We start from the raw sequence: 27,800 nt of genomic DNA on the forward strand, positions 1-27,800 counted from the left end.
CTTGACAGCCATCAGAGTATTGGTAGGTGTGAACTGATCTATTTCAGACCATCATTTTCATATGTTCATGTGATTCTAAAAGTAAAAATAAGATTGGAAATTTTGACCAAGATGTTAAAATGGAGGAGCAGCTGTGGATGGTGAAAATGATCAATAAATGCCAACGCATCAAGGAACCAGCTGCAACCCAACTTCCTGATTTTACTGAAGTGCATTGTGTTGCTTACAATCATAGACTCATTGAGGTTTTACAGCACAGAGAAGGCCTGTTGGCCCATTCAGTCCATGCTGGCCATGAAGCATCTATCTGTTCTAATCCCAGTTTACAGCTTCTGACGATAGCCTTGTATGCTAGCTGTTTCAATTGCTGATCTAAATAGTTCTTAAAATAGTTTATGTGTGACTTTCTTGCATTAATTGGTCAGTTAGATCAGCTCATATCCAAGATTAATGGTTGTATTCATCGGGGTTTTTGAAAATCTCCAATAAAGGAAAGACAAAGCAGCAGGAATATGTGCAGGTGCTGAGGTAGTGGGTTGGGATGGAAATGCTGGTGATGTGAGATGAAGGAGGACAAACTGCAATAAGTACTCATGATCACAACTGCTCCTTGACCGACAGAATGGAGAGTGTTTCTTTTGCAATAACTTTTGCTAAGAGGTTGTTTTATACACTTCTAAGGTTTTCTCATTCGCAACAGAATGAGTAATGCTAATAATGCTTCAGAATAGACCTTTTATAAGGACTAATATGACCATAGCAAGCTACATCAGAGAGCTGTAATACACAGCAAAGTGGACTGAGCAAGGCAGGGAGCAGCAGAAAGTAATCAACTCAGAGGAGTCCCTGCCAGCAAAATGGAGCAGCTCAGCTCCCTTCACAGGCCTGAAGTGCAGGCCAGAATGTTATACCCTACAGGAGGAGGCTGTCAGGTGGCCAGAAGGTAAAAATGGAACAAATAATGGCATGGTGTCACCATCTGCTATGTTCCTTTCTAGGACTTTACCAATGGTTGGAAAGATATTAGGCCTCTCACTCAGCCTTTGTCCAAATGAGTCTGTTAGCTGTCCAATTAATAGCCAGTTCAGAGCCTTGACCCATTGCAACCAATGGCAGGGGTGCCCACACCGTTGTGGCAAGACAGCCAGGTAAATCCCAGTTGCCTCACTTCAGAGAGGGCTATTCCTCCAGCGGAGAGATGCCATTCCTTCCACATTCCCTTTATATCTTCCTAGGTTTCCAAATTATGGAGCATCTCCCCCCACCCCCTCTACACCACCTTGCATTGTCTGCCTGGCTGACCCTGGTCAGGCACCTTCCAGTCCAACCTCCAGCAAAAATTCCTTCGCTGGATCTGGCAGAAGACCCAGCTGTGGCCACTGCTCTATCTAGCACTGAAGAAGTGCCAGACCTCTGCCACATGGGTGCAGAAGGCTAGATCTCAGCAATTAACTGTCGAACAGCCACAAAATCCAACTGGGGCTGCCTTTCTTTCCAGCCCATGGTCAGACATGCTGCAAAATGCAGCCCGTTGTTTCTCAGGAAACTCACATTCCTAATATCGGGTGATGGCAAACTTCTGTAACCTCAGAGAAGAAGATCCACTAGCGGCTGAACCTGTGTTACCAGCGGCTAACCAAGTCACCAACACCCTCAGCTATTTAGCACCCGAATACTTGCAGGGCTGTGCTGGAGGCATGTTCACCACCTCTCAGTTGGTGGCCCGGAAATGCAAAAGACACCCGACTGATGGGGTGAGCGTTGTGTGAAATTTGCCAGTGAGTAGTGATGCCAGTCAGAGTTAGCTGAGGCTTATCTCACTGGCTAATTTTCACCAATACAGGGTCTTAAATAGCTTCCTGTGTTGCATTCAGAAGCACAACACTACTGCTGATCACCTTCTGGATAATCTCCAAATGCAGTTTCTTCCTGGCTGTTGGTTTTCTTTTTGTATTCCTGAGAGATAGTAGCCAGCACTTCCCCGTCCCCCAGCTCCTCATAACACTCAGCAATATATCTAAGGAGGCATCAATGAATTAGATCAAAGTCTTTCAATATTTCAAATCTGTTGTTGAATTTGTTCCTCCTTCCTCCTCAACTTCAAAATCTCCAAATTTTATCTCTTCATTAGCTTCTTAAATACTGTAGCAGGGACCATCTTCTGAAGGTCCTGACACTGATTATTGGAAACAAAAGTGGACTCTTCCGACAATGAAATAGCTGAGTTAAAAAGATAGCCAAAAAATGCATTCAGGTTTTCAATGCAGATCCTCCTGAACCTACCAGATCTCCCTTTTAATACTGAAGGGTTTTTGTTGACTGGGTTGCTGTGGGAGTATGCTAGCTGCCAACTCACACAGTTTGGTGGGAGATTTATAGCAAGTGAATTTGCAAAGGCATCCACCAAGCTTCACACTGAAGCCAGGAGAACTGCGTATAAATGACATATTTTTCCTCTTCTCTGGATGTTTCTTCCTGAAATTTCAGGCAGATGAGCAGCAAAAATCCTGACAAGAATGTGGCCTGATAGTTCCTAGAAACAGCCCCTGGATTCAAGCCAGAGAGTGGATTTGGCTTTGTGTAAATTGGATTTTTGATCTGATGATTTTCACATGGCTCAACACCACTGCCAAACTGACATATATACACTCTTCATCTGACTTGTGAGCGGCAAAGTTTCACTTTTTATATTATGGAATTTCATAAAGAGTGCAGAAGAAATTTATAAGGAGTTGCTTGGACTTAATAGTCTGAGTTATAGGGAGAGGTTGGATAAGCTAGGAATTTTTCCTTTAGAGCATAGGAAACTGAGGGGGAATCTTACAGATGTGTATAAGATCATGAGAGGCATGGATAAGGTGAATGCACTCAGGGTTGGAGAATCGAGGACTAGAGGACATCAAGTTTAAGGTTAGAGGGGAAAGAATAAAAATGAACCTGAGGGGCAACTTTTTTACACAAAGGGCGGTATGCAGATGGAATGAGCTACCAGCGGAAGTGATTGAAGTGGGTATATTAACTACATTTAAAAGGTATTTGGATAATACATTGATAGGAAATGTTTAGAAGGATATGGGTCAAGTGCAGGGAAATGGGGTTAGTGTGGATGGACATTTTAGTTGGAATGGACCAGTTTGGGCCAAAGGGCCTGTCTCTATACTGTAGGACTCTATGACTCTAAGATGAGCCCACAACTTTCCAACTCAGGAGCAAGTTCAAATTGCCTAACATCCCTATGTCAATTGACATACATTGAGGATCAGTTTGTAATGCCTCAATTTGAGAATTCTTGACCCTTGTTCAAATCTCTCCATGCCATCCCCGTCCTGTAACCTACAATATATATCCCTGCGAAAATGCCCAGACGTCCAATTCTGGACTCCTCCATGTCTACAGTTTCCTTTACTACACCTCTCTCAGGTGTCTAATATCTAAGCCTGTATTATCTTGTCATCTTTTTCTCTTTAAAGTTGCAAGTTGAACCAATTCTTTACAAAGCTTTTCCAACCTGTCTTAGTGTCTCTTTATTTGTTCAGTATTTATGTTCTGATAGTGTTTCCACGAAGCAGCTGTGAATGTTTTACTGCAGTGAAAACACCATCTGTATGTGTATTATTGTTGTGACTGGTGAGGATATTATCAGTAATCTATCATGCAGTGCATGATAGGAGGGGCAATTATGCATTTCAATGAAAGGACAGTTTTAAACCACAGATCAAAACAGTTAAATATATCATAATGGTCAAATGGTTTATTGGTGAAAGTTGAATCGTACACATCTTGAGTGGAGTTTAAAATTAACACAAAATTAGGAATCCATATTTTGCAAATTAGCGCATCTGGGCCGAATTTGTAAGACCACAACCTTCTAATACAGAGGTGCGATCATTACCAAATGTGCCAAGCTGATAGTCAAGGGTATTTATAAAGCTATCAAAATAAACTGAAATAACTCCACAGAGGCTAGTACCCAGTCAGCAAGTCACCCTTTATTTACCGATGAAGAGTGCTTGACGCTCATCCAGCTCCCTCAGAGCCAGCTCTGAGTGAACAGAACCTCTGACACTCCTGTTCTTATCTATCAGCCAGGGCTCCCTGATTGGGCCAGATTAACATCCCTAACTCTATGAGGCTATGAACCTGGCTGACCTTGTTGCAATCATTACATAACCTCTGAAGGAATGGTTTTTAACTGCGCACAATGAGGAAAATACTTTGCTATTTTTGACAAGACCTCTAGGTTGAAGTGTACGATGGGCGAGTCTGGTTGCAAAGGGATGCTCAATGCTAACATATGGTGAGGGATATACAGACAGGTAATCGAGCAGCTCTGTTTTCATCCTGACTGAGCCAAGAAGTCTGGAATATTGAGAACTAGCAATTAGTTTTTGGCTTTTTGACCATAGTAAACAGAGCAGAGCACTCATTTGACAATCTGTGGTTCTGTCCCACCCATTCAATTTTGTGGTAGTATCTTATCCCAAGCGAAAGTGCTTTACCAGTGCTGTCTCTGTAGCATCATAGAAATTGACAAGACAGTAAAAGGCCCTTCAGCCTAGTGTGTACACATGGGTCAAAAGCAATCACCTAACAATTCTATATCCCATTTTCGAGCACTTGGTTCATAGCCTTGTATTTTTTGATATAGCAAGAGCATATCAAATACTTCATAAATGATTTGAGCGTTTCTGTCTCTACCACCTGTACAGGCAGTGAGTTCCAGTTTCCCACCATCCTCTGGGTGGAATGGCCTTTCCTCACATCTCCTCTAAATCTTCTGCTTTTTAACTTAAACTGAAGTCACTTGGTCATTGATCCTTCTATCAAGGGGACAAATTTCTTCCTGTCTACTGTTTAAGGAGCAGTTGTTGCGAGTGATGCATAAATTTGATCCTCTGAGACAGGCAAGAAGGGGTAAGATTAAGGAGCCTTGGATGACGAGAACAGAGGAGCTTCTCGTCAAAAGGAAGAAGGAAGCTTATGTAAGGTGGAGGAGGCAAGGATCTAGCACAGCTTTAGAGGATTACAGGCTTACTAGAAAGGAGTTTAAAAATGGACTGAGGAGGGCCAGGAAGGGGCACGACAAAGGCTTGATGGGAAAGATTAGGGAGAACCCAAAGGCACTTACTCATATATGAAGAATAAGAGAATGATCAGGAAGAAGGTAGGGCTGGTCAGGAATAGTGTAGGGAACTTGTGTGTGGAGTTTGAGCAGATAGGGGAAGCTGTGAATGAGTTTTTTGCCTCAGTTTTCACTCAGGAACAGGATCTTGTTGTGAATGAGAACTTTGAGGAGCCGGGAAACAGGCTTGAACAGATTGAAATTGAGGAAGTTGATGTGCTGGAAATTTTGGCAAACATTAAGGTTGATAAATCCCCAGGGTCAGACTGGATTTATCCTAGGTTGCTCCAGGAAGTGAGGAAGGAGGTTGCCAAGTTGCTGGTGAAGATCTTTGCTTCCTCATTCTCCACGGGAGTTTTACCAGAGGATTGGAGAGAATGTTGTTCCTCTTTTCAAGAAGGGTAATAGGAAAATCCCTGGCAATTACAGACCTGTCAGTCTTGTGTCTGTGATCAGCAAGAATTTGGAAAGAATTCTAGGGATAGGATTTATGACTATTTGGAAAAGCATAGGGTGACTAAAAGCAGTCAGCATGGCTCTGTGAGGAGCAGGTCATGCCTCACAAATCTTATTGAGTTCTTTGAGGAGGTGACAAGACAGGTTGAAGAAGGTCAAGCAGTGGATATGGTGTATATGGAGTTTGAGAGTGTGGTGCTGGAAAAGCACAGCAAACCAGACAACATCCGAAGTGCAAGAAAATCGATGTTTTGGGCAAAAGCCCTTCATCAGCAACGAGGGCCCTTCCTGATGAAGGGCTTTTGCCTGAAATGGCCATTTTCCTGCTCCTCAAATGCTGCTTGATCTGCTGTGCTTTTCCAACATCACACTCTCGACTCTAATTTCCAGCATCTGCAGTCCTCACTTTTGTTCTGTATATGGACTTCAGCAAGCCTTTTGATATGGTTCCCCATGGTAGGCTCATTCATAAAGTCAGGAGGAATGGGATACGGGGAGATTTGGTTCTCTGGATTCAGAATTAGTTGGCTGACAGAAGGCAGAGAGTGGTAAAGTCAGTGGTGTGTGGTGTCCTACAAGGCTCTGTTCTTGGGTCTCTGCTCTTTGTAGTTTTTTATAAGTGACTTAGATGAGGGGATTGTGAGGTAGGTTATTATATTTTCCAGTGACACAAATGTTGGAAGTACCATTGACAGTATTAAGGGCCATTGCAGGCTGCAGCGTGACATTGACAGGATGCAGAGCTGAGCTGAGAAATGGCAGATGGAGTTCAACCTGGATAAATGCAAACTTGAATGCTGAATACAGAGTCAAAGACAGGATTCTTGGCAGTGTGCAGGAACAGCGGGATCTTGGTGTTCAAGTGCATTGATCCCTCAAAGTTGCCACTCAAGTGGATAGGATTGTTAAGAAAGCATATGGTTTTTTTGGCTTTCATTAACGGGGGATCGAGTTTAAGAGCCGCAAGGTTTTGCTGCAGCTCTACAAAACTCTGTTGAGACCACACTTGCGTCCAATTCTGGTGCTGGCCTCTTACCCGCCCTCGATCTATTTATAGCCAACTGCCGCCGCGACATTAACCGACTCAACCTTTCCACCCCTCTCACCCACTCCAACCTCTCACCCTCAGAACGTGCAGCCCTCCACTCCCTCCGCTCCAACCCCAACCTTGCCATCAAACCAGCAGACAAGGGAGGCGCGGTAGTAGTTTGGCGCACCGACCTTTATACCGCTGAGGCCAAACGCCAGCTCGTGGACGCCTCCTCCTATTGCCCCCTTGACCATGACCCCACCTCCCACCACCAAACCATCATCTCCCAGACCATCCATAACCTCATCACCTCAGGGGATCTCCCATCCACCGCCTCCAACCTCACAGTCCCACAACCCTGCACTGCCCATTTCTACCTCCTGCCCAAAACCCACAAACCTGACTGCCCTGGCCGATCCATTGTCTCAGCCTGCTCCTGCCCCACCGAACTCATCTCCACGTACCTCGACACGGTCCTGTCTCCCTTAGTCCAAGAACTCCCCACCTACGTTCGGGACACCACCCACGCCCTCCACCTCCTCCATGACTTTCGCTTCCCCGGTCCCCAACGCCTTATCTTCACCATGGACATCCAGTCCCTGTACACCTCCATCCCCCATCACGAAGGACTCAAAGCCCTCCGCTTCTTCCTTTCCCGCCACGCCAACCAGTACCCTTCCACTGACACCCTCCTTCGACTGACTGAACTGGTCCTCACCCTGAACAACTTCTCTTTCCAATCCTCCCACTTCCTCCAAACTAAAGAAGTTGCCATGGGCCCCAGCTATGCCTGTCTCTTCGTAGGATATGTCCATCTTCCGCAACTACACTGGCACCACCCCCCACCTTTTCCTCCGTTACATCGATGACTGTATCGGCGCTGCCTCGTGCTCCCACGAGGAGGTTGAACAGTTCATCAACTTTACCAACACCTTCCATCCCGACCTCAAATTCACCTGGACTGTCTCAGACTCCTCCCTCCCCTTCCTAGATCTTTCCATTTCTATCTCAGGCAACCAAATCAACACAGACATCTACTATAAACCGACTGACTCCCACAGTTACCTGGACTACACCTCCTCCCATCCTGCCCCCTGTAAAAACACCATCCCATATTCCCAATTCCTTCGTCTCCGCCACATCTGCTCCCAGGTGGACCAGTTCCAATACCGTACAGCCTAGATGGCCTCCTTCTTCAAAGACCGCAGATTCCTCCAGACGTGATCGACGATGCCCTCCACTACATCTCCTCCATTTACCGCTCCTCCGCCCTGGAGCCCCGCCCCTCCAACCGCCACCAGGACAGAACCCCACTGGTTCTCACCTACCACCTCACTAACCTCCGTATACAGCGTATCATCCGCCGTCATTTCCGCCACCTCCAAATGGACCCCACCACCAGGGATATATTTCCCTCCCCTCCCCTATCAGCGTTCTGCAAAGACCACTCCCTTCGTGACTCCCTCGTCAGGTCCACACCCTCCACCAACCCAACCTCCACTCCCGGCACCTTCCCCTGCAACCGCAGGAAATGCAAATCTTGTGCCCACACCTCCTCCCTTACCTCTCTCCAAGGCCCCAAGGGATCCTTCCATATCCGCCACAAATTCGCCTGCACCTCCACACACATCATCTATTGATTCCGCTGCACCCGATGTGGCCTCCTCTATATTGGGGAGACAGGCCGCCTACTTGCAGAACGCTTCAGGGAACACCTCTGGGACGGCCGGACCAACCAACCCAACCACCCCGTGGCTCAACACTTTAACTCTCCCTCCCACTCCACCGAGGACATGCAGGTCCTTGGACTCCTCCATCGCCAGAACATAACAACACGACGGTTGGAGGAAGAGCGCCTCATCTTCCGCCTGGGAACCCTCCAACCACAAGGGATGAACTCAGATTTCTCCAGTTTCCTCATTCACCCCCCCACCTTGTCTCAGTCGATTCCCTCGAACTCAGCACCACCCTCCTAACCTGCAATCCTCTTCCTGACCTCTCCGCCCCCACCCCACTCCGGCCTATCACCCTCACCTTGACCTCCTTCCACCTATCACATCTCCATCGCCCCTCCCCCAAGTCCATCCTCCCTACCTTTTATCTTAGCCTGCTGGACACACTCTCCTCATTCCTGATGAAGGGCTTTTGCCCGAAACATCTAATTTCCTGTTCCTTGGATGCTGCCTAACCTGCTGCGCTTTAACCAGCAACACATTTTCAGCCCCAATTCTGGTTGCCCAATTATAGGAAAGATGTGGAGGCTTTGGAGAGGGTGCAAAGAAGGTTTACCAGAATGCTGCATGGACTGGAGGGTTTGTCTTATGAAGAGAGGTTGACTAAGCTCGTACTTTTCTCTCTGGAGAGAGGAGGAAGAAAGGTGACCTGATCAAGGTTTACAAGGTAATGAGAAGCATGGATAGAGTCCATAGCCAGAGACTTTTCCCCAGGGCAGGATTGACTGCCACAAGGGGTCATAGTTTTAAGGTGTTTGGAGGAAGGTATAGAGGTGACGTCAGAGGTAGATTCTTTACACAGAGAGTTGTGAACGCATGGAATGCGTTGCCAGCAGTGGTGGTGGAAGCAGAATCATTAGGGACATTTAAGCGACTGCTGGACATGCACATGGACAGCAGTGAGTTGAGGGGTGTGTAGGTTAATTTATTTTATGTTAGATTAGGATTAATCCTCAGCACAACATCTAGGACTTGTTCTGTGCTTTCTGTTTCTATGTCCTATGTTCTATGTACTGTATTTTGCCCTTCTTAATTTTATATATCTCAATCATGTCCTCCTCAAACTCCTCTGCTCTAAGGAAAACAACCACAGTCTGTCCAAACTAAAATTCTCCAACCTAGGCAACATCCTGGTAAATATTGTTAGTACCCTATCCACTGCTATCACATTCCCTCCTATAATGTGAAGTCCAGAAATGCACACAACACACTAGCTGTAGCTTAACCAATGTTTTATACAGTTCCAGCATATTTGTTCTATTGCCAACAATCTGACCAAATTTTTTACTTGAATTCTGCAATCTTCACGTATACTGCATAACAGGTTGTGGGGCCCAGGAGTGGTCTGATGTCTATAAGAACAATAAACATTAGCAGTGGGTGAATTATATTCTTAGCACTGAAGCCTGCTGTATGCCAAATGTGGGATAAAGCAAAGACTCTTAGACAGGCATAGTTTAGCTTCACAAAGACAAGCACGGATGTTAAAGAACTGCTACCTCCCAACCCCTCAGGAACTGTAATTATGAAATAATAAATGGGCGCTGGATGATAAACTCCAAAACCTCTTCTTTGGCAAGTTATAATAACACACAGGCCACACTTAGAGACTGGTTGAGCTGTCTTTGTAAAATATTGCCTCCTCCTGTGCCTACCTGTCATTAAACTGATTACTGCAGGAAGCATGAGTCATTGGGATGCACTGTTCAGCACCTTTCCAACCACAAACTGCTGACAATAGCCATTCATTTCCCTTCTCTCCCATGTCTTACACTGCCACTAAACATTTTGGTTGATGTAAAACTGTATGCAGAACACAGTTCCCAAGATGTTCTCTTTAGGGAGAATTTTGTGGTTACCTCTCTCTTGGTGTATTTGCAGGATGAGAGGGGATATGTAAAATAAAATGAGTGGCTATCCCATTGACCTCCTGTCCACCCCCTAGATCTGTCACCCATACTATGGGAGAATAGGGAGGCTCTCAAAGGTGTGAACCAGACTATCTATCCTTAGGCCAATTGAGGTCCATCCAGTTCTGTTAGAGGCAGGTTGGAGTCATCATTCTACCTCCATGGCTGGGGAAAGCAAAATGGAAGAGGTCCTTAGCAAATTGGGATGTGCAGGATGGAAAAGATGGGAGGGGTGCCTGCATTGAGAAGTTCCTCTATGCCTATTTGGGAGCATTGCTTCAAACTCTGTTCCTCTTCTGTGCATCCCTCCCACCACCCCAAACTTCCAAGACCCAACTGAGCCCAGCCCATGCCCCAACCACTGCTTTCTGGGGTCTCTGATCCATTCCAGATCAAACCTGATCTTTGGATCTCCTTCTAGTGGCTGTCTTGCAGTCTCAGCAATGGCTACTGGGGAGATTTGATGTTGTTGGAACTACACAGCTGCCAGACAATCGGATTACCAGATAGCTCTCGGCAATGGGACATCCTATACCTGAGGGGCAGGCCTCTCCCTCATCTTGTCCTGGCCACTCCCAGACAATTATCACTACAGGACATCCCTTTTTAAAGTCACTGGGCTCAAGCGAAAGTGCAGTTTTTCTAACGGGTTGGGGAAGTGGAGGAAGTAAGCGTCAACTGCCTGTAAAATAGTCTGATAGCCTGTCAAGCATGTTGACTTATTTACTTTGGCTAACAATCTTCAAAATTGAACAGGATCCCAATAAGAATCACCATCCTTATAACAGAAGCTATGTAAGGAGGAACATTTTGGAGACAAAAATGCAGGTTAATCATTGCAGGTACAAAGAAAAGAAGAATGAGTGAGGTGGAAAATCAAGATGGCTCTCGCAACGTTAGCATAAGTTATGAAAGCTCATATCTGAAATGAGATTTAAGACTTGTCAAAAATCAGAAACATTGTCACAAATATATTGTCATGCAAACCAGTATCAGTACTGTGTCAGTGTCCTTCTTCATCTGAAAATGGTGAGCAACATCTGAAAAGGTGTGATAGCCTGCACTTTCTTCTGAAGCTTCCATTCCAGAGACCCCTGAAATATAATTTATGGAGATCATCAAAGAGCAAAGCGTTCTTGTGTCATCCTCATAGCACACCTGGATGTTGGCGGCAACATTAAACCTCTTACGTTTTAGACAAAGGAATGTTATTATGTGTGTGAAATTCCACACCTAGGTCACAATTTTGTAATGTGTATCCAATTATGAGTCCAATTATAATGAGTCCAGTAGACTATCATAGCATAAAATGCATAGGACAAGAAAAGGGCATTTGAACTATCAAGGATTTTTCCTTTGACCATATACAATTCATCTGATCATATACTTTCCTCTACCCATTCAGACTCATTTGGCGAAACATCTCTCAAGATATCAAGCTGTAATCCATTAAGAAAACTGTATAAATCTTCTGAATGTTGGTTTAGCTTTATAAACTATGCAACCTGCATAAAATCTCTCCTCATCAGTACAGTATTACAATACACACTGTAGCCAGCTTATATTAATTGTTAATAGATTACAGATTTTTTTTGCTCATGTAATTATACAATGCGTCCATCTTTTGATTTGGTGTGAAAGACAAAAGATCAGTCTCGTGTCTGTTACTTTTTCATTCTAATTTCTTCTGCTTCGAACAGTTCAGTAGCACGACTGTTTCACCAGAAAGTGTTCTCGTCTGCTGATGTTGATTGTTACTTAAACTGTCCCGTCAAAGCCCGGGCCACAGCTATTTGGTAAATGAGAAGTATCAATTAGCTGGGTGGTCCACTTCAGATTAGTGGGTAAGTGCATTCATTTTGTGGTATGGAAATCCATCACATAGACCAGGAAATCCTAGGTTCAATGCCAGGTCTGTGATGAGCAGTCCGATCTTAGCCGAAACAGTGCTTAAAATGGTATTGTGGTGTCGTCATCATGAGTGATCCAGAGAACCTGATTTCAGATCTGGCCGTGAAAGTAAGAGAATTTGTGCTCAGCTTTAAAAACCTGAAATATTGTATTATCATACACAGTCTGATAGCCTGTCAAACATGTTGACCTATTTACTTTGGCTAACAATCTTCAAACGTTGAGCAAGATCCCAATAAGGAGGAACTTTTGGAGTCAAAAGTGCAGGTTGATCATTGCAGGTACGAAGAAAAGAAGAATTAATTGAGTAAGGTGGAAATTCAGGATGGCTCTCGCAACATTAGCATAAGTTATGAAAGCTCATATCTGAAATGAGATTTAAGACTTGACAAAAATCAGAAACATTGTCTCAAATATATTGTCATACAAACCAGTATCAGTACTGTGTCAGTGTCCTTCATCTGAAAATGGTGAGCAACATCTGAAAAGGTGTGATAGCCTGCACTTTCTTCTGAAGCTTCTATTCCAGAGACACCTGAAATATAGTTTATGGAGGTCATCAAAAAAGCATTTGGTGTTCTTGTGTCATCCTCATAGCTCCTCATAATGTTGGCAGCAACATTAAACCTCTTACGTTTTAGACAAAGGAATGTTATTATCCTAGAAATCACCAATCAAAGGCAAGCATGGCAACATCTGACTACTAGGAATTGAGCAAGCTTTCAATTCTCACTTGTTAACTGCCCCAGGAACAGGACACATTGAAATCATTGATTTGTTGTGTAGGGAAAATTAAGTGCACCCATTCTTAATTAGGGTCCCATAGCCATCCTGAGATGGCTATGGGACCCTATTCCAAGAACAAAGCTTTGTGTTTCATTGTGACACCTATAAGCCAGTGTATAGTTGCATTAAAATTCATCCAGTTGAAAAGTAGTTCAAAGTAGTCCACAGAATTAGAGAAGTGGCAGAAGTAGAGAGAGAGAAAGAGGAAGATAGAGACAGTAAATTTAAAAAAAACAGCATCCAGAAATCATAAATAATTTTCCATTTCTTCATTGAAAGCAAGTGACATGTCATATTTCAAAATTATCAACACGTTTTTATTTTTAAGAGCAAGGTACTGACCTCCAGGCTTCAAATGACAGCCTGTTGGCTCTCTTTTCCCTCATCACTTTAGTCCAATAAAAGCTTACTTCAGCATAGCTGATAGCAGCCAACAAATCATGTGGGAAGAAAATATTTTCCTTCTTTTGATCTTCCTCTCCCTGCTCTGACAGCTAAACATTGCTTTAACATCGAGAGAATGCAGCTGAGACTTTCAAAGTATCACACATCGAAAAAAATGTGCTCCCTCTTCCTTCTGAAAAATGTTTGGCAACACTTTCTTTCTCACTGGCGGATGGAATAACTTAAATGGGCTCACAAAGATGTCTTGATCTAGTCCTTAAATATGTCTCCCCACAGACCCCTCAAAGTTTTGACAACATATTTGGGCTCATAATAAGGAGAGACATCGGACACTATATTGCTATTTCTGGTGCAAAAGACCCTGATGACTCTTTCCTCAGAGATGACATCCACTGTCACAATTTCCAAACTGTTTGGACAGTCAGGGGTGCTCAAGACTTGCCCTTGCATTGCATGTAGCAATCTTCCAGAAAATGTAACTGACCCCTCCTTGACCTAACAAACCTTGACTATGAACGACACAAGTTAAAAATACACTTTTGGCAAGCCTTCTTTTCCTTTTTGGCAGATGTTGCAAATTTACAAAGGCACTTGAGACAGACAGATAATGCTTGATAAATTCAGCAGCTCAGATGGCTTTTATGGTGGGAGATTGTCCTAATGAGAAGTAGAAATGAATGTCTTCTTTCACCTTATGTTGCCCACTACAGTATACACCTTGATCATTCAAATATCTGTGGGACAGAAATTGTGAGGCTTTACTCCTAGTAAAGAGCCAGAGGCTGGGAGCAAAGGGCACATTACTGAGACCACCGTTCTGTAGTCACAGTTACTCCTGTACCTAGCAATGGACCTTCATGCTTTCCTTTAAAATAAATAATTTCAGAGAACTGGATATGCCTATTAACCACGAATAAATGTTTTTTAGTTTTGTGTATGCATATATTTTAGTCTAAATCACAACCATTCATAGTTGCTGGGTGGGACTATTGAAAAAGAACTTGTGTGGTATTTTCACAATTTCATTTGAAGTTTGAAAAAACTACCGACAAAAGTTTATGGTGGAAGCGGTCAGGTGCTGGAGCAAGCGCCGTGGTCTCTGGAACATGTGATTTATTTTGTCAAGAAGAGATGGCCTCATGACCAGAATATTCAGTAACTTACTTTAGGATACGTTCATAATTCTTTCAGTGCCTCATTCCTCAACCACATCCCTCCAACCTCAAAAGCACAGTGCTAATTAACTAAATCCTTGGCTACTTGTTCTTGGATAAATTTAGATATCCGACCACTGTCGTTCTTGGCTAAACTAGATCTGTTTCTAAATCGGACTCTTCAACTGATCCATATGACTGCCCTGTTTTAGTGACCATTTGCTATATAGAGTGGATATGTGGGTCTGTAATCAAGTGAGCAAACATTAACAGGCTATGAAGTGGATGACAAGGGGGAACATCTTTGAAATCTTAAAGACTTTTTTAAAATCTGCCATTATTTATCAACCATCTAAACTAAACTCCTTTCTCAGTCCACTGGAGGCAATTTTGCCCATATTGCTTTTTAATTTCTCATATTTAACGTTTAATATAATTGATTCTGACCAAAGTGTCTCCCTGTTAAACGTAATGCTAAATTCTACCATGTACTGGTTACTATTTTCTAGGGGATCTTTTATTCTGAGATTGTTTATTAAACCAGTTCCATGTCATCAAACGTTGCCATAACACTGCTTCTTATGCATAGGCTCAGTAGCTATTCTTAGTAATGGTATAATTAACCCTTTACTTCACATCTTCCCATGTATTCACCCTTTCCACAAACTGTTAACCTTTAAACACTATTTATAGTTTTCATCCATGTGGGAAGCTAGAGAAGTGATTGTTGGGCCTCCTGCTGAGATATTTGTATCATCGATAGTCACAGGTGAGGTGCCAGAAGACTGGAGGTTGGCAAACATGGTGCCACTGTTTAAGAAGGGTGGTAAAGACAAGCCAGGGAATTATAGACCGATGAGCCTGACCTCGGTGGTGGGCAAGTTGTTAGAGGGAATCCTGAGGGACAGGACGTAGATGTATTTGGAAAGCAAGGACTGATTCAGGATAGTCAACATGGCTTTGTGCGTGGGAAATCATATCTCACAACTTGATTGAGTTTTTGAAGAAGTAACAAAGAAGATTGATGAGGGCAGAGCTGTAGATGTTATCTATATGGACTTCAGAAAGGCGTTGGACAAGGTTCCCCATGGGAGACTGATTAGCAAGGTTAGATCTCATGGAATAAAGGGAGAACTAGCCATTTGGATACAGAACTGGCTCAAAGGTAGAAGACAGAGGGTGGTGGTGGTGAAGGGTTGATTTTCAGACTGGAGGCCTGTGACGAGTGGAGAGCCACAAGGATCGGTGCTGGGCCCTCTACTTTTTGTTATTTACATAAATGATTTGGATGTGAGCATAAGAGGTACAGTTAGTAAGTTTGCAGATAACACCAAAATTGGAGGTGTAGTGGACAGCAAAGAGGGTTACCTCAGATTACAACAGGATCTGGGCCAGATGGGCCAATGGGCTGAGAAGTGGCAGATGAAGTTTACTTCAGATAAGTGCGAGGTGCTGCATTTTGGGAAAGCAAATCTTAGCAGGACTTATACACTTAATGGTAAGGTCCTCGGGAGTGTTGCTGAACAAAGAGACCTTGAAGTGCAGGTTCATAGCTCCTTGAAAGTGGAGTCGCAGGTAGATAGGATAGTGAAGAAGGTGTTTGGTATGCTTTCCTTTATTGGTCAGAGTATTGAGTACAGGAGTTGGAAGGTCATGTCATGGCTGTACAGGACATTGGTTAGGCCACTGCTGGAATACTGCATGCAATTCTGGTCTCCTTCCTATTGGAAAGATGTTGTGAAACTTGAGAGGGTTCAGAAAAGATTTACAAGGATGTTGCCAGGGTTGGAGGATCTGAGCTACAGGGAGAGGCTGAACAGGCTGGGGCTGTTTTCCCTGGAGGGTCGGAGGCTGAGGGGTGTCCTTATAAAGGTTTACAAAATTATGAGGGGCATGGATAGGATAAATAGACAAAGACTTTTCCCTGCGGTCGAGGAGTCCAGAACTAGAGGGCATAGGTTTAGGGTGAAAGGGGCAAGATATAAAAGAGACCTAAGGGGCAACTTTTTCATGCAGAGGGTGATACGTGTATGGAATGAGCTTCCAGAGAATGTGGTGGAGGCTGGTACAATTGCAACATTTAAGAGATATTTGGATGGGTAAATGAATAGGAAGGGTTTGGAGGGATATGTGCCGGGTGCTGGCAGGTGGGACTAGATTGGGTTGGGATATCTGGTCGGCATGGATGGGTTGGACCAAAAGGTCTGTTTCCATGTTGTACATCTGTATGACTCTATGACTCTATGCCCAAATCCCTTTTGCTAAGGCATTTATCTCAATTAATAATCGTGGTACTTCTTGACAATGTGTAGGACATATGTGTTTTTTCATGAGATGTAGGTATTGCTGTAGAGGCCTTCATTTATTGCGCATCTGGGATTGTCCAAGTCAGGTTTTGGAAAGGACAGGAAGAAAGGAAAAGGTGGTGAGATGGCTGTGTTCACATCAGATGGAATAAGTATGAGAATAAGAAATGATCTGGGATTGGGAGATCTACAATCCATATAGATGGAAGTCTGAAATAACCAAAGGCAAAAAACATTGGCAGAAGTAATCGTATGGTCCTTAAGAAAATCTAAAATGTCGGACAGAGAATAAAGCAGGAGATAATGACGGCACGTAAAAAGGAAATCCATTAATTATGGGTGATTTTCATCATCATGTTGATAAAGAAAATCAAATTGGCAGAGATAGCCACTAGAAAAAAACTCAGACTGTACTCAGGACAGTTTCTTCGATTCATATGTTGTGAATCCAACCAGCAATCAATCTGTTTTGGATCTGGTAATGTTTAATGAGGCAGGTTTAATAAACAATCTCAGAATAAAAGATCCGCTAGAAAATAGTGACCATTACATGGTAGAATTTAGCATTACGTTTAAGTGGGAAACATTTTGGTCAGAAACAATTATGTTAAACATTAAATAAGCATAGTTAAAAAGCAATATGGGCAAAATTGTCTTAGACAATAGACAATAGGTGCAGGAGTAGGCCATTCTGCCCGTCGAGCCTGCACCATCATTCAATATGATCATGGCTGATAATCCTTAATCAGTGTCCTGTTCCTGCCTTATCTCCATTATCCTTGATTCCACCATCCTTGAGAGCTCTATCCAACTCTTTCTTAAATGAATCCAGACACTGGGCCTCCACTGCCCTCTGGGGCAGAGCATTCCACACAGCCACCACTCTCTGGGTGAAGAAATTTCTCCTCATCCCTGTCCTAAATGGTCTACCCCGTATTTTTAAGCTGTGTCCTCTGGTTAGGCACTCATCCATCAGCGGAGACATGTTTCCTGCCTCCAGAGTGTCCGATCCTTTAATCAGTGGACTGAGAAAGGAGGTTAGTTTAAGTGGTTGATAAATAATGGCTGATTTTTTTTTTATTATTCACTTCATGAACCATTATAGTGCATTTGCTGTGGGTGGACCCCCAATGCCATTTTTTTTAGATTGGATTAGATTACTTACAGTGTGGAAACAGGCCCTTCAGCCCCACGACCCACCGAAGCGCAACCCACCCATACCCCTACATTTACCCCTTACCTAACACTACGGGCAATTTAGCGTGGCCAATTCACTTGACACCGCACATCTTTGGACTGTGGGAGGAAACCGGAGCACCCGGAGGAAATCCATGCAGACACGAGGAGAACGTGTAAACTCCACACAGTCGCCTGAGGCGGGAATTGAACCCGGGTCTCTGGCGCTGCGAGGCAGCAGTACTAACCACTGTGCCACCGTGCCGCCCATTGTAGAGGGAATCCCAGGATTTTAGCCCAGCGACACTAAACAAACAGCGATATACTTCCAAATCAAGATTGTAAGTGACTTGGAGTGGAAGGTGCAGGCAGTGGTGTTCCCATATACAGTATATGCAGTTCTTGTCCTTCTCGATGGAAAGGTTATGGGTTTGGAAAGGGCTATCTAAGAGGTTTTGGTGAATTTTTGCAGTGCATCCTGTACACGGTACATATTGCTTCTATGGAGCATTGGTGGTGAAGGGATGAATGAGAGTGTGGTGTCAATCGAGTGAACTGCTTTGTATTGGATTTTGTAATGCTGCTCGAGTGGTTGTTGGGACTGCACCCGTCCAAGCAAGTGGGGAGTATTCCATTACATTCCTGACTTGTGTCCTGTTGATTATAGACAGGCTTTGGGGAGTCAAAAGAGGAGTTACTTGCTGTACGAATCCTAATCTCTGACCTGCTGTTGTAGCCACAGTGATCCATTTCAGATTCTTTACATGAAATGAACTAGCTCATGATCCATGGCAAAGATATTTCCCAGTGAAGAAAGGAAGGGATTAAATCAATCATGACTAACCAAGCAAATTAAGTATCAAATTGACAAAATAAACATACAAGGAAACAAACATTGGTGGTAAGCCAGAAGATTTGCAAAGTTTTAAAAACCACCAAATAATGAAATAAAGAGGGAAAAATAAACGTTAAGGGTAAATAGAAAGTAGTATAAAAACAGAGAGCAAGGATGCCTTTAGAGATAAATAAATAAAGAGACAGAGGCTAAATTGAGCACAGGGTACCTTGAGATTAAGCTTGGTCAAACAGTAATGGGGAACCGGGAAATGGCAGTGCAGTTGAATAAATGCTTTGCATCAGTCTTCTTTGTGGAAGATACTAATAGCATTTCAAAAAATACTAACTCATGGGTGAGAGGGAGGAGGAAATAAATACAATTAACAATAACTAAACCTAAAGAAAAGGTATTAAGGCAATTAATGGAACTAATTAATGGATCCCTGAACCTGATGGCATCTATCCTGGGATACTAAAGTAAGTCGCTACAGAGATGGTAGATGCTCTGGCAAACATCTTCAAAGAACCTTAGATTCTAAAAAATTCTGAGAATTGGAAAACTGTCAAGTGACACCGTTACTCAAAAAAAAGGAGGGAGACTAAAATAGGCCAGTGAGCTTAACAGGGCGGCACGGTGGCACAGTGGTTAGCACTGCTGCCTCACAGCGCCTGAGACCCGGGTTCAATTCCCGACTCAGGCGACTGACTGTGTGGAGTTTGCACGTTCTCCCTGTGTCTGCGTGGGTTTCCTCCGGGTGCTCCGGTTTCCTCCCACAGTCCAAAGATGTGCGGGTCAGGTGAATTGGCCGTGCTAAATTGCCCGTAGTGTTAGGTAAGGGGTAAATGTAGGGGTATGGGTGGGTTGCGCTTCGGCGGGTCGGTGTGGGCTTGTTGGGCCGAAGGGCCTGTTTCCACGCTGTAACTCTAATCTAATCTGTTATTGTGAAAATGTTAGGCTCAATTATAAATGATGTAACAACAAGATCATTTAGAAATGCATAATTTCATCATGGCTTCATGGAAGTCAGCCTGATAAATGCTTTGAATACTTTGAAAAACAAATAAGTGGGATAGCTAAATTGTTCTAGTAGATATAATGTATTTGAATTTACTCAGTCAGGTATCGCTAAGGAAAGCTACTAAATATGATAAGACCCCGTGTTTTTGGTGGTGGTGTATTAACATGGACAGAAGATTAGCCAACTAATAGAAGACTGGAAGTTTGTATAAAGAAGCACCTTCAGGATGGCAACTTGCTACTAATGGAATCTGGGACCACAATTACCTACAATATATATTAATGATTTGCATGAAGAAAGTGAATATACTATTGCCAAGCTTACAGATCGCACAGAAGTAGGTAGAAGGTAAATCATGACAATATCACACAGAGTCTACAAAGAGATGTAGACGGGTTAAGTGAATAGTGAAAGCTTAGCAGATGGGATATAATGAAGGAAAATATGAAGTTATTTTGGCAGGAAGAATAGAGGACCTGAATATTATTTAAATTGGAGAAAACTGCAACACAGCAATTTAGGAGGTCTTGTGAATAAATCTTGAAAAACTAGCATCCAAATTCTGCAGGTAATAGAGAAAGCAAATGGATGTGGGCAATCATTTCAAAGAGTATAAAAGGAAGTGTTCAAAAACTATATAAGCAGAGTAGTGAGTAATTTTTGTCCCCTTATCCATGGAATGATATATTGACATTGGAGGCAGTGCTGAGAAGGTTCACTCATTTTATCACAGATATAGTGAGATTTTCTTATGGCAAAAGATTCAATAGGTTAGGCCTGGTCTCAATATTGGTGTTTAGGAGAATTAGAGATGATTTTATTGAGACATGTAAGTTTTTTAAGGGGCTTGACAGAACAGCTATGGAGATGTTTATTCTTGTGAAACAGTCTAAGAACAGGAGGCATTATCTCAGAGTAATGGGTTGCCATTTAAGACAGAGAAGAGATTTCAATCCAATCAGCATGAATGGCAGAGCAGTCTCGAAGGGCTGATTGGCCGACTGCTCTCTCTCGGTATGTTTGTAGGAAGATCCAAAGCCTGCAAAATGTCTCCATTTCATAAAAAAAATGACTCCGGATGACATGCGAACGGTTTGTGATTTCTCTCCAATTGTACAATGTTTAACCTATACCTGCCCTCTCACTTTGACTTGTCGTTTAAATTTGAAACAAAGGCAGTCAAAAGAATTCTTGGCCTCAACCACAGTCTTGCACCCAGAAGAATATGTCTGCCTTATTTCTGATTTAAGATTAGCTTTCTTGCAAATAAGTAGGACATTTGCAAAGCCAAGTTTATCTGGCTTGCCTGCAGAATTAGTTGACTGTGTCCCAGCAGCAAGCTTTTCTCATATAGTACCACAGTTTCCTACTCTGCTGTCGAGTGCCTATATTGGCCTTGAATTCCTCACTGGCAGTATTATGGTGCCTCTGAGCTACTTCCCGCAACCCATCCCACCTCCCTCCATCCCTTCTATGGCTGGATGGCTGATTGGCCTCCTATTGGCTTTTTTTAACCTGCTGTACCGCTTCGCTTCCATTGCTCCTTGCCAGTTGACTTTGGTTCCATAGATCAGGTCACTAGATCCACCATGTAGTAGAATCTGCACTCAGCTAAATGTACATTAACAGGCTTCATTGGATATAATTATATACAAAGGGCGGGAAGAGACATCATCTCTGGAACCCTATAACTTGGGGCTGAATTCAATGAGGTTCATCATTGCTATTACACAGCTCCTTATGCATGTTCTCTGTAGCTATTCCAATAGAAAGCTGTAGTTGACCCTTTACTCCACAAATATTCACTTTGAGTTTCATACAGCCTCTTTTTTATAAAGTAAGGCTCCTCCAAGGCAAACTGCACAGGATACAATGGCAGCATTTGCCAAAGTGATATCCTCAACAGATAATTATGACCATCATTGACACAACAAGTGTCAGTGGAGAGAAACGTTTGAACGAGGGGAGAGAAAACAAAAGATCCAAAACTTTATTATTGAACTCACAACTAAACATTGATACCTGATCAATACCTGTCCACAACCAAATTACTTAAAAATCAGATTACCCAACCATTGTCCAATTGCTATTTGTGAGCACTTACCAAATCCAAATTGGTGACCATATTTCCTACAACAGTGACCTCACTTCAAAGGTACTTCAAAGTTGTTTATTTTTCTGTTGGAGAACGTGGGCATTGGGAAAAGGTGAGAATTTATTGTCCATCCGTAATTGCTCTTGAGAAACGATTAAGCTCAGGACCCAGGAGCCCAGGAGGGTGTAAGGTGAAGAAGATACTAATCGTCAGAGCATTTGCCTCTAATGGGACTGGGTTCATTAGCTTAGTAGCCTGACACGTCGGATAGCCAGTGTCTCAAGCAGTCTAATCTTACCATCAGTCCATCCCAATAATTCATTCTGAAATCCGGCACTTACACTGTGGGTCTAATGGGCTCTCTCTGTGCTGTAACAATTATACAATTCTGCTGCTTAGCCATTGATTGTTCTGATCTTAACAATTGCATTCATTGTTTCTATAGAAAGTGTCAGATTTTTCAGTACCATTTCCTTGCTGAGTGATTTGATTGGGCCCTATTGTCTGCTACTTTGATCACTCTGTTTCAGGTTGGGCTATAAATTGGAGCACTAAATCAGGTATTGCCTCTAGATTTACATCCACAAGGTCTTTGGCTTCCCATCCTCCTCCACCTCCTGCAGTCAATGGTGTCACGTTATTTGTCCTGTTAGTTTGTGTTTAATGTAAATTTAAGCAAAATGTGGAAAAGAAAGCAGACTTGAAATAGTTTGCAAAATCTTGAGACTTCTGCTGCAGGTTTGATCTCAAAGATTGAATAGAAGACTGATTCAGAGCAGATGAATAAAAGTAAGTCTTTGTTTTAAGGGAATCCAGACATGAAGAACCAGATACAATGAGAAGGCTCAGTAAAGTAAGTGAAATATTGCTGAAGTTGGGATTTGGCACTGTGAGCTATAAGTGGAAAACCTCTCATGAGCATTAGATTCTATTGTTTTGAATAGTAGTTTATTGTTTCCAGACAGTTCTGGGAGAAAGAGAGGGGGGAGTTTACTCTTAAAATTATGCGACCAATGGTAAGATGAAAGGTTTGAATCAAAACAGTCAGTGACATTTGAGAAGGCAGAAGTAATAGGTAGCAGAGAGTCAAACGCAGGAAACACTGCCAATAAGTTATTTGTCAATTATTAAAGTCCTCGATCACAAGGTTAATTCAGTAGTGTGAATTTCTTCTAAAAAAAAGTTTATTTTTAATGCCCAACCCTGAAATTTCATTATCGAAGTAGTTTGACTTCTTAAGAGAGGTTATTGAGAAACTGAGAAGAGATTCTCACTTTGAGGGTAATTTTTTTATTTTTCTCCCAGAAAGTTTTTCTGTCTCTCTCTCTCTTTCTCTTTCTCTTTGTCTCTCGCTCTCTCTCTCTTTAACTCATATTTCAATAACTCCTCAACAATAGCTTACATTAATTTAGTATCGGCAATAGAGAAAAACATCTCAAAATGTTTCTCAATGCATGACAAGGTAAACAATATTTCAGAGAAGATGAGTTAAGTTGTTGAGCAGAGGTAAACAGTCGTAAAAGTGGTATAGACAGGTTAAGTAATTGTTCAATAATTTGACAGATGAAGTACAATATGGGAATATGTGAACTTGTCTGCCTCTGCTCGTGTCCTCCTCCAGTATTCCCAACCCACACTGAGCATCTGCTCGTGTCCCGCTCTGGTAAATCCCAGCCCACACCATGCCTCTGCTAGTTCCAACTCCGGTATTCCCAGCGCACACTGAGCCTCTGCTAGTGTCCTGCTCCGGTATTCCCAGCCGAGACTGTTCCTCTGCCAGTGTCCCGCTCCGATAATTCCCAGCCCACACTGCGTCTCTGTTTTGTCCAGCTCCGGTAATTCCCAACCCACATTGAGCCTCTGCTAGTGTCCCGCTCTGGTAATTCCCAGCCCACACTGATATTCTACTAGTATCCTGTTCCGGAAATTCCCAGCCCACACTGAGCCTCTGCTAGTGTCCCACTCCGGTAATTCCCAGCCGGCACTGAGCATCTTCTCGTGTCCCGCTCCGGTAATTCCCAGCCCACATTGAGCCTCTGCTAGTGTCCCGCTCCGGTATTCCAAGCCCACACTGAGCCTCTGCTAGTTTCCGGCTCCGGTATTCCCAAACCACACCATGCGTCTGCTAGTTTTCTGCACTGGTAATTCCCAGCCCGCACTGAGCCTCTTTTCGTGTCCCGCTCTGGTAATTCCCAGCCCACACTGAGCCTCTGCTAGTTTTCCACTCCTGTATTCCCAGACCACACTAAGCCTCTGGTAGTGTCCAGCTGCCGTATTCCCAGTCCACACTGTGCCTCTGCTAGTGTCCAGCTCCGGTATTCCCAGCCCACACTATGCCTCTGCTAGTGTCCTGCTCCGGTATTCCCAGCCCACACTGAGCCTCTGCTAGTATCCCGCTCTGGTAATTCCCAGCCTACACCGAGTCTCTGCTAGTGTCCAGCTGCGGTATTCCCAGCACACGCCATACCTCTGCTAGTGTCCCGCTCCTGTTTTCCCAGTCCACATTGAGCCACTGCTGATGTCCCACACCGGTATTCCCAGCCCACCTTGTGCCTCTGCTAGTGTCCTGCTCCGGTATTTCCAGATCACACTGAGTCTCTGCTAGTCTTCCGCTCTGGTAATTCCCAGCCCACACTGAGCCTCTGATTGTGTCCTGCTCCGGTAATTCCCTACCCACACTGAGCCCGTGCTAATGTCCTGCTCCGGTATTCCCAGCCCACACCATGCCTCTGCTAGTGTCCAGCTGCGGTATTCCCAGCCCACACTGAACCTCTGCTAGTGTCCTGCTCCGATAATTCCCAGACCACACTGAGCCTTTGCTAGTGTCCTGCTCCGGTATTCCCAGCCCATACTGTGCCTCTGCTAGTGTCCTGCTCCGATAATTCCCAGACCACACTGATCATCTGCTAGTGTCCGGCCGCGGTATTCCCAGCCCACGCCATGCCTCTGCTAGTGTCCCACTCCTGTATTCCCAGCCCATACTGTGCCTCTGCTAGTGTCCTGCTCCGGTATTCCCAGCCCACACTGATCCTCAGCTCGTGTCCTGCACCGGTATTCCCAGCCCACACTGAGCCTCTGCTAGTGTCCCGCTCCAGTATTCCCGGCCCACACTGAGCCTCTGTTAGTGTCCCGCTCCGGTATTCCTGGCCCACATTGAGCCTCTGCTAGTTTCCCACTCTGCCATGCTCCACCAGTGGCCCACTGAATGCAAAAGCGAGGGTTTTGCCTCCAGATTCACAGGCCAACCATCTCTGTCACCACCCTGCTTCTGAAGACGCTGCCACTACTTTGGAGCCCATCAAAGTCTCCTTTCTATCGAAGAGCTCTGTTTATAAGGTAGGTTTGAGTGAAAACTGAATAAAACTGAACAGTAAGAAGAAGGGAACAAAAGGAAAATGATACCGGCAGCACGTTGGCACAGTGGTTAGCACTGCTGCCTCACAGCGCCAGAGACCCAGGTTCAGTTCCCGCCTCAGGCGACTCTCTGTGCGGAGTTTGCACATTCCCCCCGTGTCTGTGTGGGTTTCCTCCAGGTGCTCCAGTTTCCTCCCACAATCCAAAAATGTGCAGGTTAGGTTATTTGGCCGTGCTAAATTGCCCGTAGTGTTAGGTGAAGGGGTAAATGTAGGGGAATGGGTCTGGGTGGTATACGCTTCGGCGGATCTGTATGGACTTGTAGGGCCGAAGGGCCTGTTTCCATACTGTAAGTAATCTAATAAAGGAATAAAAGCAGGTGAAGAGGATCAGCTTGGCCACAGGAGCCCAGGTGCAGCCTGCTCTGCCACCGCCACCTTACCCTTAGGAACTATAATAAACCATTCAGCCCATTGGGTTTGCTCTACCATTCAATGGCTGATCTGCTAATTTTCAACTTCTATTTCCTGCCTTTTCTCTATAAGGATTAATTCCATTACTGATTAGAAATCTGTCTGCCTCAGGCTTGAATAGACTTAACAACTCAGTCTTGCCAGCCCTCTGTGGTAAAGATTCTGCAGGTTCACTATCCTCTAAGAGAAGAAATTACTCCCTATCTCTGTTTGAAATGTGTGACCCCTTAATCAGTGATTATGTCATCTGATACTAGGCTCTTACACAAGTGGAAACAAACTTTTCACATCCTGTTAAGTTCCCTCATAATTTTCAATAAGATTACCTCTCATTCTTCTAAATTCCAATGAAAATAGATCCAAACTATTCACTCTCTCCTCATAAGACAGTCCCTCCATACCTGGTATCAACAGAGTGAGCCATCTTTAAACTGCCTACAATGCCAGTATGTCTTTCCTTAGATAAAGGGTCCACAACTTTAATAAGAACAGTATGTTTCTGAATGGATTGCAGAACTCTATGGTACAGAGAGATCAGGGTGTCAGAGTATATGACTCATGATAGGATTCAGATGCAGCAAGTTATTAGGAAGACTTATGATGGTCATTTTGAGGGGAATGCAATAGAAAGGTGAGGAAGGTTTACTACAGCTGAACAGTGCCTTGATGATAGCACATCTAGATGATGGTGTCTAGGTCTCCTTATTTGAAAAAGGGTAGCAGTGTGTTAGAAGCAGTTCAGAGAGGTTTTGCTCAACTAATTCCTGGGATGACAGACTTCGCTTATGGAGCAACGTTAAACAGACCGGGCCTACACCATTGGTAAAACGCAAGGTGATCTGATTGAGACATTAACAATCCTGATGGGGCTTGATAGGATAAATACGAGGAGAATATGGGAAAGCCTAGAGCTAGGGAACATAGTTTAAAAGTAAAAGGCATTTTCTATCTCTGGAGTCACATGCAGGCCAGACCAGGTAAGGATAGCAGTTCAGATGGGTTTTTACTGACAATCAACAATGGTTTCGCAGTCATCATTAGATGATTAATTTCAGATTTTAAAAAAATTGAATTCAAATTCCACCTTTTGCTATGGTGGGATTTGAATCCAGGTCCCTGGGTTGTTATCTGGGTCTGTGGAGTAATAATACTAGTCTGTCCCCTCCCCTGGAAATTAGCAACCTAGAAGACCAGACTAATGCTTTGGGGATATTAACATAGCAGCTGGTGAAATTTAAATTTATTCAATAAAATATGAAAGTGAAAGATAGTCTCAGTTGTGGTGACCATGAAACATCCATTGATTACTAGCAGGAGAAAGTGAGGACTGCAGATGCTGGAGATCAGAGCTGAAAATGTGTTGCTGGAAAAGCGCAGCAGGTCAGGCAGCATCCAAGGAGCAGGAGAATCGACGTTTCGGGCATGAGCACTTCTTCAGGAATCTTTTTACTGGTCCTCCTGGGAGCAGATGCGGCAGAGACGAAGGAATTGGGAATATGGGATGGCGTTTTTACAGGGGGCAGGGTGGGAGGAGGTGTAGTCTAGGTAGCTGCGGGAGTCGGTCAGTTTATAGTAAATGTCCATGTTGATTCAGTTACCCGAGATAGAAATGGAAAGGTCTAGGAAGGGGAGGGAGGAGTCTGAGATGGTCCAGCTAAATTTGAGGTCGGGGTGGAAGGTGTTGGTAAAGTTGATGAACTGTCCGACCGCCTCGTGGGAGCACGAGGCAGTGCCGAAACAGTCATTGATGTCGCGGAGGAAAAGGTGGGGGGTAGTGCCAGTGTAGCAGCGGAAGATGGACTGTTCCACATATCCTACAAAGAGGCAGGCATAGCTGGGGCCCATGAGGGTGCCCATGGCTACTCCTTTGGTTTGGAGGAAGTGGGAGGATTGGAAAGAGAAGTTGTTCAGAGTGAGGACCAGTTCAGTCAGTCGAAGGAGGGTGTCAGTGGAAGGGTACTGGTTGGTACGGTGGGAAAGGAAGAAGCGGAGGGCTTTGAGTCCTTCGTGATGGGGGATAGAGGTGTACAGGG

At 44.0% G+C, this 27,800-nt stretch overlaps 1 protein-coding gene across 1 annotated transcript in view; it reads left to right on the top strand.

Annotated features, from left to right (window-relative positions):
• tg (thyroglobulin) overlaps positions 1-27,800 on the top strand; it is a 370,830-nt gene that overhangs the window by 316,787 nt on the left and 26,243 nt on the right. The gene's annotated exons all lie outside the window — the stretch shown is intronic.

The sequence above is a fragment of the Hemiscyllium ocellatum genome, chromosome 4 (genome assembly GCF_020745735.1).
Source record: "Hemiscyllium ocellatum isolate sHemOce1 chromosome 4, sHemOce1.pat.X.cur, whole genome shotgun sequence".
Lineage (NCBI taxonomy): Eukaryota > Metazoa > Chordata > Chondrichthyes > Orectolobiformes > Hemiscylliidae > Hemiscyllium > Hemiscyllium ocellatum.